The sequence below is a fragment of the Tupaia chinensis genome, unplaced genomic scaffold (genome assembly GCF_000334495.1).
Source record: "Tupaia chinensis unplaced genomic scaffold, TupChi_1.0 Scaffold143595_1, whole genome shotgun sequence".
NCBI lineage: Eukaryota > Metazoa > Chordata > Mammalia > Scandentia > Tupaiidae > Tupaia > Tupaia belangeri.
Genome location: NW_006203441.1, coordinates 66,239 through 86,448, shown reverse-complemented (window position 1 = coordinate 86,448; position 20,210 = coordinate 66,239). Strand labels below are relative to the sequence as shown.

Below are 20,210 nucleotides of genomic sequence, written 5' to 3'. Positions count from 1 at the left end.
TTGTATATCTCTCTCTCTCTCTCTCTCTCTCTTTCTCTCTCTCTCTCTCTCTCTCTCTCTCTCTCTCTCCCCCAGCAAGTACATACATCCTATGGCAAACACATTAAAATGTGTTTCTTTTCCACCAAAGTGCATGTGAATTCTACCTAAACTTTAAGGAAGAATTGAGACCAATTCTCCACAATTATTTTTAGAAAATAGAAGCAGATAGAATAGCCCCAGTTAATACTGTGAGTCTATCATTATCTTAAATTTAACACCAAATGAAATAATTACAAAAAAGGAAAACTGTAAATCAATGTTTTTCATGAACTGGTGCAAAAATCCTCAAGAAAATACTGGAAAATGTAAACCAATATGCACAAAAATCTTACACCAAAACCAAGAGAGAATCATTCCAAGTTGGCAGGGATGGTTCAACATTCAAAAAATCAGTGTCATTCGCCACCACAACTAAAGAAGATAAATCACATTGGTTAATAAACCAAAAGCCTTTGACAAATCCAGGCTCACCTATTTAACCTCCAGTGACACTATTGTTTTTTTTTTTGTTTGTCTGTTTATTAAGAGGCTTTTGCATTACGGAGTGTACACTTGCAGAAGAGAGAGAGACAGATATAAGAGACCGTGAGAGAGAAAGTGAGAAATCACCCCTCTGATTGCTGCATGGTAATCCCTTCTCCTCCATTGTACTCCTGGGATCTTGGATACACACGCATGTACACACACACACACACACACACACACGTGATTTTCAAGCCACCGGGTCTGACTGAGACTTGAATTACAGTTAGCCATGCTGTGGTCCAGTAATGTATCCACTAGGCATCTGCTGGTCCCTAATTCTATGTCTTATTTTTAAGGCCTGTGGAACTATTTTGTGTAATATTGGAATTGTGAACAAATGGTAAATGTAGTGTCAAGTCCATTGTATTTCACAGTACAAAGAGTAAACATTTTTATAAAGAATAATTTTACTTAACTTTATTTATTTGTTTATTTTAATTTGACCAGAGAGGGACAGAGTGTGACAGAGAGACAGAGAAAGTGAGAAAGCAAACTGGTAGGTCCAGGACTTGAACCACGGTCAGCCATGTGGGAGTCCAGCACCCTTAACCACCATAATATAACTACCATGTATAATTTTGCAAATGAATGGAGTCTGTAAAAAGGCAAAAGAACTATACAAAAGTGGCTCTATCTTAGTTTATAAAGTCATTTCCCACTGTGATACAGGTTAACAATTCTCCTTTTCCACATGTATGCTGGAAAAGGCCAATAAAATAAATGGATGACTCATGAGGAGCCAGAATTCTCACCGTTGGAGTGAGTTTACAGATAAATAAAGAGAGAAGGCTACCATAATCCATGTGGTAATAGATTAGAGTTGGAGACCCATATTTAAAGCTTATATATACAGATAAATTCACAGGTTAGTAAACACACGTTTCTTTGCCGGTCAGCTGAGATGGGCCAAAGAACATGGTAGCAATGAGCCCATGGAGACCATGGAGGTTGGTTTCTAATACCATTTTTCAAGAGAAAGAACTAGGCTTCTTTGGTGAAGCAGCTAATTCTAAGCCTAGGAATTATACAAGATGAGCCTGGAGCATCTTGTAATACCAGGGAGAAAGGAAGTTCTAAGAGATCCATTATAATAGGGATATACCAAAGAGAGAGAGAAATTATCTGACAGGACTCTTAAGGTCCAAAGTGGAACAATTTGAGCAACAAAACAAAGTGCTATTTGGTTATAATTCAAAGTATAAAGTAAATATTTGTAAGTCCATACATATAAGTAAAAGTTAAAGTTCAATTATAAATAGATATATAAATCTCCTATGCAAAAAATATCTACAAATTTATGATGTTACACTCTCACTAAAGTGGAACATTTTTCTTCATTTTTTGAGTGTGTGCACCATCTGATATCATCTTTATAAAGAATAAAATTTTAGATGGAGAAAAAAAGGGACCATATTACAATTTAAAAAAGCCAACAGGCCCTCAGAAAGGTAATCAATGTTACAGTGAAAAGTGATTATGTCATTTGATAGTATGTACTCTTGATTTAACATAGTGACTATTACACTTCACTTCTGTGATGTTTCTATCAAGACCTTGTAACCAATATTCTTCACAATTGTGAAGACATGGATCAACCCAAATATCCAAGAGCATGTGAATGGATTGAAAAAAAAACGTGGCATGTATACTCTATAGAACAGTACTCAGTCATATCAACAACAACAACAAAATGAGACCTTGGCATTTGATATCAAATGAGGATTTAATGTCAAGTGAAGCAAGCCAGACAATGAAACACAGGTACTGTATGTCCCCACTTAATACAGTGAATATCTATAGCAGTGCTCTAGAGCAGAAACCAAAAAATAGAAGATATAGATTGTGTGGGGGGGGAGTAGATACCAGAAACAGTATAGGAAGGGGTGGGAGGGGAACAGAAGAGGGGGAGTCAGGGGAAGCAAAAACATTTAACAGGCACAAACATGAAAAGCCATTCGTTGATGGTAATACGCATGGTAATGTGTTGGACTAGACAAATATACAATATATTCATGCTAGGAAAAAAGTTATGTACACTGTAAGGATGTACAGTGATTTAAAAAATCGAATAAAAAATTTGTAGACAAGCAGATGGTGTAATGATTATGCTTCTGGACTCCCACATGGTTGACCTCAGTTCAAGTCCTAGATCTGGTGGCTTGAAACTCATGCTGGGTACATTGGTGCGTGCCCAAGATCCTGAAAGAACAATAGAGGAGAAGGAATTGCAGCATGGCCATACCCCCGGGTGATGATTTCTAGCTTTCTGTCTCTCTGCCTCTCTTATGAGCACATGGGCCCCATAGCAAAAATCTCTTTCAAGAGACCAACAGATGGCATAATAATTACGTTGCTGAAATCTCACGTAGTCAACCATGGTTTGAGTCCTGGACCTAGTGGCTTAAAACTCATGCTGGGCCCACGTGCGTGTGTGCTGAAGATCCCAAGAGGAGAATGGAGGAGAAGCGATTGCAGTGTGCCCATCTCCCCTGGTGGGTGACTTCTTGCTTTCTGTCTCTCTGTCTCTCCAGTGAGTACATACTCCCTATAGCGAAAATTTCTCTCTGAAAAAAAAATATCTAAAAATAAAAACAAAAATAAAAAAAATTTATAACCCCAGTCTGACCATAAGATACACATTAGACAAATATCAATCAAGAAACATTTTGGAAAATATCTGACCAGCACTCTTTGCAACTTTCAAGTTTATTAAAAACAAAGAATGTGTAATAACCTGTCACATCCTAGAGGACCCTAAGGAGAAATAATGACCAAATGTAGTGGGTATCTTGGACATGAGATGTTATAAAAGGGAAAATTATGTATGGGGTGAATAGGAACTCCATGTACTAGATTTTCCATAATTTACCCATAAATCTAAACGTGTTTCAAAAGCTTTATGAAATGTAAATGCCATGTAAACAGTGAGCTCTGAACTTGAATACAAATCTCATCACACATCCTTGCATGCCTAAGCAGTGCTGTAGAACAAGAAGACAACTGAGAGGTGAGACTCACACATGGAAAATGCTTTATACCTGCCCCCAGCTGGTGAAATTCTCAAAATAGAGGATACTAGTAGAATAACACCCAGAAGTTCCACTGTCAAATACATCATTAGATTATTGAGGAAAGTGTCCAAACAAGCCAGTTGGATCACCTGATTAAGTTCACAGAAAAAGTGAGGGATTTCCAACTTTGCACAAAAGGAGAGTCGCAAAGTCAACAATTATCTGTTCCCATGCAACAGAAAATTCAGAGCACTCAGTATCCAGGATACCAGAAGCAGAGTTCCACAGAACTTGGGGTTCATGATGACTGTGTAGTTCAGGGGGTGACAGATGACCACGAACAGGTCATAAGCCATCACTCTCAAGAGGAAGTTGTCTAATTGTCCAAAAAGCATAAAAGAAATACATCTGGGTGATGCAGCCTGCATAGGTGATGACCGTGCTCTGTGTCTGGATGTTCACCAGCATCTTTGTGAGAGTGATGAAGGTGAAATAGATGTCTATGAAGGACAGGTTGGAGAGGAAGAAGTACATGCGTGTGTGCAAGAAGGAGTCTTTGATAATGGCCAGGATGAGAGCAGATTCCCAGCAAAGGTGACCAGGTGCATGAACAGGAACAGCCAATAGAGGACAGGATGCAGTATTGCCTTTTCTGAGAGTCCCAGGAGGATAAATTCTGAAACAGTGGTTTGGTTTCTTAGATCCATGTAGGTCATGAAACTGCTGGGAGAGAGACAAGAACATTTCAAATTTAGTCACTAACAGCGATCAAAAAATAAACAGCTGAGTGACACAGCAGTAACCATGCTGTTCAAGTAATGGCAGATCAATATATACAAAATAGGGGCCAGCAGGTGGTGCAATGGTTAAAGCACTGAACTCCCTCGGGACTAGGCACAGCTCAAGTCCTGGACCTACCACCTTGCTTTCTCACTTTTCCTCTCTCTTTCTTTCTCTGTCTCTTCCTAGTGGGTGCACTTGCCTTATATCAAATCAAATAAATAATAAATTTAAGTAAAGAATTCATTCAAAACCATATAAAATATATAGCATTTTTGTATACCAACAATGAACAGATTAACATAATCAATAATTAGGACTTAAAGGATGAATAGCTTCATATGATTATATTCTTAGAAATATTAAATATGCAAGAACTTCTTTAAAGATATTAATTCTAAGCCCACATCCACTTGCCTTATTTAAAATAAATCAGTAAAGCTAGCCTTAAACTTTTATGTGACCATTGGTCTTTATATAGCCTTTGATCTATTTTACTCATTTCCTATTCATGCATTCTGAAAAGGAACTTAAATAAAATTGTTTAATGCAATACACACACACACACACACACACACACATCATTAGAGAATTGAAAATACACACAATAATCATGACAAAATTCAAACAATAATTTAAGTTTTTTTTTTCACAAGAAAATCCTGTGTATTGGGAAATTATTTCATATATAAAATAATCATTTTAAAAATTTGAGCCCAGCAGACGAAGTGGTAGTTAAGACACCAGATTCCCACATGGCTAACCATGGTTCAAGTCCCAGATGTGGTGACTTGAAATTCACAACGAGCACGTGTGCATGCATGCCCAAAATCCCAGCAGAAGAATGAAGGAGAAGGGATTGCAGCATGGCCATTCCCAATGGGGGATGATTTCTCACTTTCCCTCTAACTTTATCTTCTCTCTCTCTCTGTCTCTCCCTAGCAAGTACATACACCCCACGACAAACACATTAAAATGTGTTTCTTCTTCACCAAAGTGTATGTGAATTCTACCTAAACTTTAAGGAAGAATTGAGATCAATTCTTCGCAATTATTTCTAGAAAATAGAAGCAGATAGAATAGCCCCAGCTTATACTGTGAGTCTATCATTATCTTAACTTCAACAACAAATGAAATAATTACAAAAAAATGGAAACTGTAGATCAATGTTTTTCATGAACTGGTGCAAAAATCCCCAAGAAAATACTGGAAAATGTAAATGAATAATATGGAAAAAGAATTTTTCCCCAAGGTCAAGAGATGATGTAAAGCTGTCAGGGATAGTTCAGCATTCAAAAAACCAATGTCATTCACCACCACAACTAAAGAAGAGAAATCACATTGGTTAATGAATCAAAAGCATTTGACAAAAATCCAGGCTCACCTACTCACCTGTTTAACCTCTGATGCCACTATTGTTTTGTTTTTAGAGGCTTTTCCATTAGAATGTGTACACTTGAAGAAGAGAGAGAGACAGAAACAAGAGACAGTGGGAGAGAAAGTGAGAAATCACCCCCCTGAGGGGATTGCCATGCAGAAATTCCTTCTCCTCCATTGTCCTTCTGGGATCTTGGATACACATGCACGCACAAACACACACACACACACACACACGATTTTCAAGCCACCAGGTCTGAGATTTGAATTGCAGTTGGGCCATACTGGAATCCAGTAATGTATCCACTAGGCCATCTGCTGGCCCCTAATTCTATGTCTTATTTTTCAGGTCTGTGCAACTATTTTATATAATACTGGAATTGTGAACAAATGGCAATCCCACTGTATTTTACAGCATAAAGAGTAAATATTTTTATAAAGAATAATTTTATTTAACTTTATTTATTTAATTGTTTATTTTAATTTGACAAGAGAGGGACAGAGTGCGAGAGAAAGACAGAGAAAGTGAAAAAGCAAATTGGTAGGTCCAGGACTTGAACCACAGTCAGCCATGTGGGAATCCATCATCCTTAACCACCATAATATAATTACCATTTATAATTTTGCAAATGAATGGAGTCTGTAAAAAGGCAAAAGAACTATACAAGAATGGTGCTATCTTAGTTTATAAAGTCATTTCCCACTGTGATACAGGTTAACAATTCTGCTTTTCCACATGTATGCTGGAAAAGGCCAATAAAATAAATGGATGACTCATGAGGAGCCAGAATTCTCACTGTTGGAGTGAATTTACATATAAATAGAGGAGGCTACCATAATCCATGTGGTAATAGATTAGAGTTGGAGAGCCATATTTAGAGCTTATATATACAGATAAATGAACGGGTTAGTAAACACACGTCTCTTTACAGGTCAGCTGAGATGGGCCAAAGAACATGGTAGCAATGAGCCCACAGAGACCATGGAGATTGGTCTAATACCATTTTCCAAGAGAAGAGCCAGGCTTCTTTGGTAAAGCAGCTGATTTTAAGACTAGAAATTATACAAGATGAGCATGGAGCATCTTGTAATACCAGGGAGGAAAGAAGTTCTAAGAAATGCATTATAATGAGGATATACCAAAGAGAGAGAGAAGTTATCTGACAGGACTCTTAATGTCCAAAGATGGAACAATTTGAGCAACAAAACAAAGTGCTATTTAGTTGTAATTCAAAGTATAAAGTAAATATTTGTAAGTCCATACATATAAGTAAAAATTAAAGTTCAATTATAGATAGATAGATAAATCTCCTGTGCAAAAAATATCTACAAATTTATGATGTTACACTCTCATAGAAGTGGAACATTTTTCTTCATTTTTTGAGTGTGTGCACCATATGGTATCATCTTTACAAAGAATAAGATTTTAGATGGAGAAAAAAGGGGACATTTTATAATTAAAAAAAGCCAAGAGGCCCTCAGCAAGGTAATCAATGTTATAGTGAAAAGTGATATGTCATTTGATAGTATGTACTCTTGATTTAACATGGTGACTATGACACTTCCCTTCTGTGGTGTTTCTCTCAAGAACTTGTAACCAATATTCTTCACAATTGCGAAGACATGGATCATCCCAAATATCCAAGAGCACATGAATGGATTGAAAAAAACGTGGCATGTATACTCTATAGAACAGTACTCAGTCATAACAAAAAAAAAAAAAAAGAGAGAGAGAGAGAGAGACCTTGGCATTTGATACCAAATGAGGATTTAATGTCAAGCAAAGTAAGCCAGACAATGAAAGACAGGCACTGTATGTCCCCACTTAATATAGTGATTATCTATAGCAGTGCTCTAGAGCAGAAACCAATAAAATAGAAGGTATAGGGAACCAGCAGTTAGCGTAATGGCTGTGTCGCTGGACTCCCATGTAGTCGACCATGTCCACGTCCTGGACCCGGTGGCTTAAAACTCACACTGGGCACGTGTGCGTGCATGCCCAGGATCCTGAGAAGAGAATGGAGGAGGAGGAATTGCGCCGTGACCATCCCCCCTGGGGGTGATTTCTCGGTTTCTGTCTCTATGTCTCTCTCTGTCTGTCTGGCAAGCGCACACGCCCTATAGCAAAAAAACTCTCAAAAAAATAATAGAAGGTATAGATTGTGGGTGAGGGGGGGCAGTAGATACTAGAAACAGTATAGGAAGGGGTGGGAGGGGAACAGAAGAGGGGGAGTCAGGGGAAGCAAAAACTTTTAACAGGTACAAACATAAAAAGCCATCCGTTGATGATAATATGCATGGTAATGTCTTGGACTAGACAAATATGCAATATATTCATGCTGGGAAAAAAGTTATTATGTTTACTGTAAGTATGTACAGTGATTTAAAAAATTGATTAACAAAATTTGTAGACAAGCAGATGGTGTAATGATTATGCTACTGGACTCCCACATGGTTGACTGCAGTTCAAGTCCTAGATCTGGTGGCTTGAAACTCATGCTGGGTACATTTGTGTGTGCCCAAGATCCTGAGAGAACAATAGAGGAGAAGGAATTGCAGCATGGCCATACCCCCGGGTGATGATTTCTAGCTTTCTGTCTCTCTGCCTCTCTTGTGAGCACATGGGCCCCATAGCAAAAATCTCTCAAGAGACCAGCAGATGGCATAATAATTACATTGTTGGAATCTCACGTAGTCAACCATGGTTTGAGTCCTGGAACTAGTTAGTGGCTTAAAACTCATGCTGAGCCCACGTGCGTGTGTGCCAAAGATCCCAAGAGGAGAATGGAGGAGAAGCGATTGAAGTGTGGACATCTCCCCTGGTGGGTGACTTCTTGCTTTCTGTCTCTCTGTCTCTCTGGTGAGTACATGCTACCTATAGTGAAAATCTCTCTCTGAAAAAAAAAAAAACTATCTAAAAATAAAAACAAAACAAAAAAATTTATAACCCCAGTCTGACCATAAGATACACATTAGACAAATATCAATCAAGAAACATTTTGGAAAATATCTGACCATCACTCTTTGCAACTTTCAAGTTTATTAAAAACAAAGAATGTGTAATAACCTGTCACATCCTGGAGGACCTTAAGGAGAAATAATGACCAAATGTAGTGGGTATCTTGGATATGAGATGCTATAAAAGGGAAAATTATGTATGGGGTGAATAGAAACTCCATGTACTAGATTTGCCATAATTTACCCATAAATCTAAATGTGTTTCAAAAGCTTTATGAAATGTAAATGCCCTGTAAACAGTGAGCTCTGAACTTGAATACAAATCCCATCACACTTCCTTGCATGCCTAAGTAACATCCTTGTGTACTTCTCTTATTCTTTATCTATAAAATCAGAATTCTGCCAATTTTACACAATGATTGAAAGAATTAAATAAAATGATGAATATAAAATGTCCTCCTATGACGTGCATTGATTGGTAACTTTTTAGATATACTCTTCAACCCTTCATGTATTCGGTCCCCACCTTCTGTCCCCACTTCTGTTCTTCTATTTCCATCCTCAGCATCTCTGTATGATTTAGACAGCAGCAAGACCCTGTTTCTCACATTGACCTGGGTGATCTTTCCACAGAGTGAGCCTGTTTAAGGACATCACCTGCTATCAACCCTGCACTGACTTCAGTAATTTCAGAGACAGGCTATCAATTCACTGATTGAAATATGAAGTCTCTGTTATCTGGCTGTGTCATCCTGCCTCAGGTCGTGTTTCACTTTTTATTATTGGTAAGATATTAAGAAGTGTTTGTTATTTCTTTTTATGTATTATTTTTATGCATTCATTATCAATAATTATAAACAATCCTTTCACAATTGCTAAGAGGAATAGAACCAACTCGAATATACATGAACAGGTGAATGGATTGAAAAAGTGTGGCACATATACACTATAGAATACTACTAAGCCATAAAAAACAAGACCCTGGAATTTGATAGAAAGTGGAAGAACATGGAAGGTTTACTGCCAAGTGAAGCAAGCCAGACTATGAAAGAGAGACATTGTATGTCCCACTTAGTATATACCAAATGTCCACACTCTATAGTAGAAATGGAAAGATTGGAAGCAATAAAAGGATGGAAAACAGCTACAAATACTAGAGACAAGGTTGGAGAAGGGTATGAAATGGGGGAGGATGAGAGGAAGGGAATCAAGGGGAAAAAGAAGGAAACAAAATATTTAGGGGACACAGAACTATTTGTAATTTCTTTAAAACATCTTATAGTTTTGGGGCCAGCAGCAGTGTGGTCATTAAGGCACTGGACTCACACATGGTCAACCGCAGTTCAAGTCCCAGACCTGGTGACTTGCTTTCTTTCTTCTCTCTCTCTTTCCTTCTCTTTCTCTCCTCTTTCTCTCTGGTGAGTGTACATGCCCTGAAGCAAATTTAAAATAATAATGATAATGGTGATAAATAAAAATAAATAATTCTTGAAAAAAGCCTTATAGTTTCATTAACCCTCATCCATATATGTTTCCCTCTTATCCCTTGTCCACTGAAAGAATTTTTTTTTTCTGCTTCAGGATTCCATATTATTATGAGCTTATCTGTGAAGCCTTTCAGAAATTCCCTAGGAAAACTCAACTCCTTCTAGCTCCATCTACTTCAACAGGGTTGTAATTTGCCTACGATACTGCTTTTATTTATTTCTGTGTCTCTTTCTCCTGTTTAAACTAAGCTTCTCAAGAGAACATGCAATATCATACTCTTTTCTTCAACCCCAGAACCTAGTTTAGTGCCTACCATACCATCATTAAAAAATATTTTAGTACATCCAGAATTTTTCTCCTCCATCAAGGATAGTAACATAGTAGAGTTTTGTATTATTAAATGTTTCTTTATGTTTTATCCCTGTTACTCCTTCTGGCATTGCTACCAATAAAGAGGTCCCTTGTGCTATACCACAATCCTGACATCTGTGAAGATGCTTTGACTCACCTGGACATTCTCGGGGAACTGATATGGTTTCTTCCCTTGCTGAAAAATAAAGTTGTAAGCTTTGACTCCAGGAAGAGTAGGAAGGGGGGACCATTCTTGGGAGTTCAGGAAGGCATGGCTGGGTTTCCTCATCTCTTGAGATTAGTATAGTAGACTTGAGAGGGGGGAGCAGGAGCATTTAGAGTTTCTGCAGCTTTCAGAGGCTGAATGCCCATGAACCTCATTACTAAAGTATTCTTTTGTCTGTATTCCCCATGTTCACTGGAGATATAGAGAAATAAAAGAATATACACGTGTGCCAGTTTTGACCACTGGGAGGCCTGTTTGAAAACCATATAAGTCTTTTTTTTTTCTTTTCTTAGAGAAGTTTTTGCTATAGTGTGTGTGTGCTTGCCAGAAAGACAGAGAGAGAGAGAGAGAGACAGAAAACGAGAAATCACCCCCTAGCGGAGATGGTCACTCCTCAATCCTTCCTCCTCTATTCTCCTCTCAGGATCTTGGGCATGCATGCACACACGCCTGGCGTGAGTTTAAGTTACTAGGTCTGGGACTCGAATTGTGGCCGACTACATGGGAGTCCAGAGACAGAGCCATTATGCTAACTGCTGGTCCTACCATATGAATCTTTTATCCCACTTGACTCCTTTATTTCAGAAGGTGGCACCTTTCTTTAGGGGTGGTATTAAGCATGCAATGTCTCTAACTCATTATTAGTGTGCATTTCCTTCCCTGAAGAGCTAAGGGACATAAGTGAACATGTGTGCTGACCCCTCTGGGAGTCTTTGAAGGCACTTGTTTTATTTTTTTTTCACTATTTTTTTTTACATCCAATCACTGTATATCTTTTTTTTTAATTTAAAATTTTTAAATACATTCAATCACATTATTTAGCTTACAAGGTGATCATTTCAATTTGTGAACATTTCTTCCCAGTCCAGTTGGTCAAAATATAACAACACTACCTCCCTGTCTCAACAATGCTGTATCCGTATCCCTCCTCCAAATGTCTTTACACCTATCAGTCCAAAGACATTACCATAAGAGAGAGAATGAGATTTTAGTCTATGTTCTGTGGAAAGTGTAAAGCATTCCAACAAAGGGTTTTAATGTAGATTTCTTTTGGACTCATGCTGTTGATTGCCAAGACTATTATAATAGTCTGTCAATGGTGCTGAATAAATGTGTCTTTTTAAAAAAATGTGTTATGTAAAGTTAGTTTATTCTGAAGCCACGCTGGTAAATTTCCCAACAGTGTGAAGTTAGAATCCCTTCAGGTGGTTCCAGGTTCCATTTTGAAATTAAATAATTATTTAATTTCAAATAATCATCGTAAGCTTAGACCCCAGGAAGATTAGGAAGGGGGAACCATTCTTGGGAGTTCAGGAAGACATGCCTGGGTTTCATGCTACCTGCTTGGGTGGAGAAGCCAGTTGTCTTCAAAAACATTGGTGTAATTTAACTGACAGTTACTGTGGCCTGAAGTTCATTCAGAGGTTCACCCAAGTAAAGTCACAATTTGGTTAATGCAAAATGATTGTTGGTACATCCTATGCAATAGATCTAAATTGAATAATGGGAATGGTGGTAACGAAGCTTGTGTATCTTCTGTTATCACATGTAATCAATAAACAATTTAATTCTCTTGAAAAACAAAGAGAGAGAGAGAGAAAGGGAAAATGAGAAAGCAAGCTGTCAGAACTCAAACAGCCTCAGCCATGTAGGAGTCCAGTACCTCAACCACCACACTACCTACCAGCCTCTTTGAAAGTATTTTTGATCACATGAAAATTCACACAGGATCAACACTGTAATTTTTTTCTTCCTTTTATTTTAATTTTTTAAAACTTATTTGTTTATTTATTTTACAGTTGCTAAGACATGGAATCAACCCAAATATCCAAGAATGGATTAAAAAAGAGTGGCACATGCACACTATGGAATATGACTCAGCTACAAAAGAACAATTAGACCCTAATCCTTGCATTTTATATTATTATGACTCTAATGTTGATTGTTATATAAGAGAAAGCCATTCCCTGCTGAGAGGGCATAAAGAGAGGTCTATAGGAGGCTTTGCAAGCAATTTCTCTGGACATGCCCACACATGTGGGGTTGAAACAGTACAAAGATAGTCATATTTTTAGTTTTTGTTTTCAAGGAAATAGGTTTTCTTCTTTTTAATTTTTTTTTTCTTTGCCATAGGGTACATGCACTCTCCAGAGAGAGAGAGAGACAACGAGAGGAAAAGTAAGAAATCACTCCCCAGGGGGGATGGCCATGTCACAATTCCTTCTCCTCCACTCTCCTCTTGGGATTTTGGGCACACATACACACATATCTAGCTCAATTTTCTAGCCACTAGGTCTAGAGCTTAAACTACAGTCCATCGTGTGGCAATTCAGCACTTTAACCACCTCGCCACCTGCTGACCTTAAGGAAAATAGGTTTCTAATTTTTGTTTTTCAGAAGAGTGATTCATACACAGTTCTTAAACCTTTTTTGTATAGCTGTATTTTAAATGATATATTAAAATATTTAGAAAGTATATTACTAGGAAAAATACGACTTTGTAATTCAAATCAATGACACAGGTCACATGTATGTCAAGCATTTATAGCATATGAAATAGGTGCACTTCATGGGTTTCTATGTTAGGAAAGAGAAGTATAGAAAGTTGTTGATGCATGTAGTACACGGGGTCCTCAAAAACTTCATGGAAAGGCATACTGGAGAAATGTAGGCATGAATTTCAAAATTTTTGCACCTAATTCAACTCATAATTTTTTGTTATTTGTTTTTAAGGGTTTTTGTTTTGTTTTGTTTTGCCATAGAACATGTGGACCTCCCAGAAAAGAGAAAGACACTGAGAGGGAAAATGAGAAATCATGCCCCAAGGGGGATAGAAATCATGCCCCAAGGGGGATGGCCACACCACGATTTCTCCTCCATTTTTCTCCTGGGACTTTGGATATGTTGTTTTCTCTTCTGTTCAACTCTAGTCTAAGTAGAGACTCCTTCCTGAAGAAAGTAGAACACTCTTAACCCACTATTTGCTTGTGAACCTGACACGACTGTTAAGAAGCTTGGCTGAGTTCCTTCTATGGGTATCAGAACTGTAAGGAATAAGAAATACTTGTTCATCTAACTTAAATCTGCATTAGCAGTACTTCAGACTTCTCCAGTTGTAGAGAATAAAATAGGCCCAAGGTTTGGGAACCAGCAGTTAGTGTGACGGCTATGTCACTAAACTCTCATGTAGTCGACCGCTGCTCGAGTCCTGGACATGGTGGCTTAAAACTCACACTGGGCGTGTGTTCATCGATGCCCATATAGCAAAAAAACCTGTCCAAAAAAAAAAAAAAGAACCCCAAGGTTGGGAGCTATATATGTACAGTGTGGAAGACATACAAATTAGAAAGAATACTAATTTATGGGTCCATTTCTCAACCTTTACAAAAATAGATAAGACTGAAACCTGCTAATCGAAGATGCCAGCCTACAAAAGTTTACGTAACAAATAAGAAACTCGAGTCTTGGACAGAGATAACTGATAATGGTCTGTCTGATTTCCTTATTCCATCTACCTAGCAAATATTTTGTGTTCTTTATTTTATTTTATTTTATTTTTTGAGAGATCTTTGCTGTAGGGTTTGTGCACTCACCAGAAAGACAGAAAGTAAGAAATAACTCCCCAGTGGGAAATGGCCACACTGTAATCCTTCCTCTTCTACTCTCCTCCTGGGATTATGGACACACACACACACCCAGCATGAGTATCAAGCCACTGGATCCAGGATTCGAACTGTTGTCGGCCATGTGGAAACACCTGCTGGGCTCTATTTTTTGTTCTAGTTATAACATATTCATTCAGGTGTGGCTGTCAAAGGAAATACAGGAGAGACTCAGGAAAATGAATAGCTACAAAAAGTATTATATGTATAGGTCCTGGAGATATGAGAAGCATGGAAATTCTTAATCCAATTAATAATGTAAACAAACAAACAAACTGCATTCAATCCTTTCAGTCCAATCTGTCAAATCCTGGTTTCTTGTGCACATACTGGGTATGTTCCAGGCTAAATCGGGTGGGGACTCAAACTGCAGTCACCATGTGAGATCTGGCTTCCCTGGAGCAGTGTGTTACCACTATACCACAGAACTAGCCCTCTCATCTTCTTGTATTTGATTTACCAAGTTTCCATTCTCAAAGAATTAGTCTATCAGGGCAGCAGGTGGCATAGTGGTAAAGGCACTGGACTCCCACATGGCTGACCACAGTTCGAGTCCCAGACCCAGTGGCTTGAAAATCACCCCAGGTGCATGTATGTGCATGTACACAATCCTGAGAAGAGAATGGAGGAGAAAAGGTTGTGCCATGGCCATGCTTCCTGGAGGGTGAATTCTCACTTCCCCCTTACTGTTTCTATCTCTCTCTGCCAAGCACATGTGCCCTAAAGCAAAAACCTCTTAAAAATCAATGCAATAGTATTTGGAGAAACACCTATTATTATTATTTGAAATAAGTGAGTCTTCCCCAGTGACTTCTGCTCGAACTTGGAAATTACTTTTAGGAAAAGAAAGATCTGAAATGTGAAAAAAAGTTCACAAACAAGAAAAATAATGTACTTAAAGCAATCCAAAAAAAAAAAAAAAGCAATGTTAGAAAATACAAATAGCATTATGTCTCATAACTGCATAATTACTACTTGTTCACGTTGTAGGATAATAATAAAAAAGAAAAAATACATGAAGCATACAGAATCATCGACTTAAGGGCCACAGAGATAAAGAGAGATAAAAGAGAAAGATATCTGAAATACCAAAAATGTAAGGATTTGGGGGCTAGCAGGTGATATGGTGGTTAAGACAATGGATCCCCACATGGCCAACAGTGGTTCACGTTCTGGACCTGGTGGCTTAAAAATCATGCTTGGGGGATAAGCAAACAGCGTGATGATTATGTTGCTGGACTTCCATGTGATTGACAGAGGCGTTCAAGTCTTGGACTCAGCAGCTTCAAACTCACACCGGGCATATATGTGTGTGTGCCCTAAGTCCTAAGAGGAGAATGGAGGAGAAGGTATTGTGGGATGGCCATCCCCTCTGGGGGGTGATTTCTTACTTTCCCTTTCTCTGACTCTTTCTAGCAAGTACAGTCACCCTACAGCAAAAACCTGGGGGGGAAAAAAGTCAGGATTTTAGAACATTATTCTTTCTTGTCTTGTCTTTTCTTTTCTTTTTTTACATTTGATCATGGTACATCTTTATGGCAGACAAAATGAATCTTCCCAGTGTGAATACACTATATACTAGTCCAAATGTGATTTTTCCCTCTGATTTTCTCTCCACTCTCCCCTACCACCCACCCTTCTCCTATACTGTCTCTAGCCATTATGTTTTAAAGTGTATTTACCTATTTCTTCCACCAGTCAGAGATCAAGAGAATGCCTAACACCCCCAAAAATCTTCATAATACAATCCACCTCCAGTCTCACCCAGCCTGGATTATGACACAAGAACACCCAGTTATGTACAAACAGCCCCTGGGATTGAACTGCAGATCGTTCCTTGTGGATGCACTTACATTGCCCCAGCATCACTACCTGTCTGGATGCCACTCTTGTTCCTAGCTCTTAGTCACTTGTCAAACTCCAAGGCAACTATTCCTGTCACTCATTGGAAGGGACTGTGCTGAAAAGATGCTTCAGGGCTCTCTTGATATCCTTGTTCCTCAGGCTGTAGATAAATTCAGCATGGGGATAACCACAGTGTACATCACTGAAGCAGTTGCGCTGGCCTTGAAATTGTGGATAGCAGCCGAACTGAGGTACACCCCAAGACCTGTGCCATAAAACAATAACACAATGGAGAGGTGAGACCCACAGGTGGAAAACGCCTTATATTTCCCTCTGGGGGATGTAATCCTCAGTATGGAGGAGATAATCCGGGAGTAAGAATAAAGGATCCTAGGAAAGGGAATAATACCCATCAGCCCAGTGGTGAGATATGTCTCGATGACATTGAAAAGGGTGTCCAAACAGGCCAGCTGGACAATCTGTTTGATTTCACAGAAGAAGTGGTGAATCTCCATGTTGGAGCAGAAGGACAACCATAAGATCAGCAAAACCCAGAACAGGGAGTCCAGGACACTCAAAATCCAGAATGTCAGCAGCACCACGCCACAGAGCTGGGGGCTCATGATGACCGTGTAGCGTAGGGGTGACAGATGTCCATGAACCAGTCATAGGCCATCACAGACAGGAGGAAAATGTCTAACTCTCCAAACAGAATAAAAAAATGTATTTGGGCAAGGCAGCCATCATAGGTTATGGTTTTGTTCTGCACATGATGTTCAGCAGCATCTTTGCGACGGTGGTGGAGGTAAAACAGATGTCACAGAAAGACAAGTTGGAGAGGAAGAAGTACATGGGCATGTGCAGGCGGGAGCTGGTGATGGTGGCCAGGATGATGAGTAGGTTGCCAGTCAGAGTAATCAGGTACATGAATAGGAACAGCCCGAAGAGGATGGGCTGAAGGTCTGCCTCTTGTGAGAGTCTGAGGAGGATGAATTCTGAAAAATGTGTGTGATTTTCTGGTTCCATGGAGCTGGGGTGACTGTTGGGAAAGAGGCAATAACAACAATCACTTACAAAGATGTTATTGGCACTTCCTGCAATGGTGTGCTCTAGACAGTGCTGCTTGGCAGGCTGAGGGCACATGGAAAGCTCAGGTTTGCTTCTACACCCACCCTAAAAGGCCAAGCAAAATGGTGGGTCTTGTAGTCCCAATTGGAAGGCTGAGACAGAAGTATTACGAGCTCAGGGCCAGCACAGTCAAGCCTTCAAACCCTGTATAGAAGACCTGGGCATGGTGGTACACTCTTGTGGTCCCAGCTACTCAACAGGGTCGGACAGGAGTATCATGTTCCAGGGAAACCTTCTGTATAAAGAAGGAAATGTTGGGGACGACCTGGTGATATGGTGGTTACTTAAATGACTGAATGAGGAAATCAAGTTACTGTCCCTACATAGAACTTGAAAAACACATTCAGGGAACCAGCAGATGACGTAATGCTTCTGCTGCTCGACTCCCACACAGTTGACTGTGGTTCAAGTCCCAGATCTAGCAACTTAAAACTCCCAGTGGGGATGTGTGCATGCGTGCCTAAAATCCTGAGAGGAGAATGGAGAAGAGATTCTGGAATGGCCATCCCCCTTGGCAGAGATCTCTTGCTTTCTGTCACTCTGTCTCTCTGGCGAGTGCACATACCCTATAACAAAAATCTCTCTCTCAACAAACACACACACACACACACACACACACACACATTTAGATGTGTGTGAATGCCTGTTTTTCAAGTTACTGGGCCTCAGATTCAAACTACATAGAAGGCCATGTGCGATCCACCACACCACATGCTGGTCCTACATATTGGGTTGACAGAAAATTCATGATGCATTTTTGCATAGAAAAACATGGAAAAATACATCATGGCAGACCAGCATACATCATAAAGGTTTCATTGCTGGATTCCCATTTAGTCGACTGTGGTTTGAGTTCCGGACTGGCGACCTGAAATATACACTGGGTGCATGTGCGTGCATGCCCAAGACCCTGAGAAAGGAATGGAGGAGAAAGGATTGTGGTGTGGCCATCCCTCTGGGGGTTGATTTCTCACTTTTTGTCTCTCTGTCTTTCTCTGTCTCTCTGGTGAGTACACATGTCTTATAATCTCTCAAAAAAAGAGAAATACATCATGACTTTTTCAACAATCTAATATACTTTTATGTAAAACAAATGCATTCCTGTTTTTGTCAATGGATCCCTTAAATATTCAGAGGATTAAAAACATAACCATTTTCTGCTTGCCACTGCCCTGACTCAAGGTAGCAAACTAGTCCTTAGTCAAAATGTACCCTTCAATGCCAGCTTCCTGCTGCAATGTCTGTAAGGGAGAGTTATCTACATCCTTGCTTCTCAGAGTGTGGTCCATAGACCAAAAACATCTGCATTGCTGGGAAGTTTGTTACTCATGCAGGACCTCTGGTTGCATCTACTGAATCAGAATGTGCATTTTGCCAAATTCCCAATGGGTATTTTAAAAGAATGGCATCAGCAAATGCATTGTGTCATGTCTGGCTTCATTCACTGTTTATTACTCAACATGTTTGCACCCCAATTGCTACTGCCTAAAGGACTTTTTTTAAGTTTTTTTTCATAGGGCATGTCCACTCACCAGAGAGACAGACAGACAGAGAGAGAGAGAAAGAGACAGTGAGAGGGAAAGTAAGATATCACCCCCCAAAGGAGATGGCCACACAGATTTAAATATCCAGAGGTTTAAAAACATATCCATTATCTGCTTGCCACTGCCCTGACTCAAGATAGCAAACTGGTCCTTAGTCAAAATGTACCCTTCAATGCCAGCTCCCTGCTGCAATGTCTGTAAGGGAGAGTTATCTACATCCTTGCTTCTCAGAGTGTGGTCCATAGACCAAAAGCATCTGCATTGCTGGGAAGTTTGTTACTCATGCAGGACCTCTGGTTGCATCTACTGAATCAGAATGTGCATTTTGCCAAATTCCCAATGGGTATTTTAAAAGAATGGCATCAGCAAATGCATTGTGTCATGTCTGGCTTCATTCACTGTTTATTACTCAACATGTTTGCACCCCAATTCCTTCTGCCTAAAGGACTTTTTTAAAAGTTTTTTTCCCATAGGCCATGTCCACTCACCAGAGAGACAAGACAGACAGACAGAGAGACAGACAGTGAGAGGGAAAGTAAGATATCACCCCCCAAAGGGGATGGCCGCACCGCAGTCCCTTCTACTCTATTCTCCTCCTGGAATTCTGGGTACACACGCCTGGCATGAGTTACAAGCTGTCAGATCCAGGATTAGAACTGCAATTGACCATGTGGGAGTCTACTACAGTGCCTTAATCACTATGCCACCTGCTGGTCCCTATCTAGAGGACACTTACCTTGAAAACTCCAACTGCTTTGACAAGATTCATCCCCCTCAAAATTCAGACAACCTCTTTTCTTGTGTTTCTTCCTCTCAAATAACTGCCCCTAGGAAAAGCTGAACATTCTTCATTGCATTCAGTCTACATTATGTTGCCTATCATGGAGTATTATGTTGATTTGATTTTTTTGTTTGTTTTTGTCTACTCTTTGTCTTATCCTTTCCTTTATTTCACAACACAGTTGATGTTGGGCATAGAGTAATTCTTGGTTGTTATTGCCTCAGTGAATGGAGAAGTGAATGGAAGAATAAATACATAATTACATGATTTTAAAGGAAAGTCATTAGTAATGGAAGAAAGGATCGAGGATACAGAAAGAAAAGCTGAAGCGAGTGTGGAGGATACAAAGGAGGGACAAGCAAAACAAAAAGGACAGCTGATGGTACTGAATAAAAAACCATAGCAGAGAAACCATATTAAATGTTTGGGGCACAGAGCGGTGTGGTAATATCTGTTAAAGATATTTTGTATTTTTATCAACTGTACTAGGGA

At 39.3% G+C, this 20,210-nt stretch overlaps 2 pseudogenes; one reads left to right on the top strand and one right to left on the bottom strand.

Annotated features, from left to right (window-relative positions):
* Window positions 1-16,420: 16,420 nt before the first annotated feature.
* Window positions 16,421-19,706, bottom strand: LOC102474642 (olfactory receptor 7A17-like; annotated as a pseudogene).
* A 301-nt stretch (window positions 19,707-20,007) lies between these two features.
* Window positions 20,008-20,210, top strand: part of LOC102472954 (olfactory receptor 1571-like) — a 14,298-nt pseudogene continuing 14,095 nt past the window's right edge.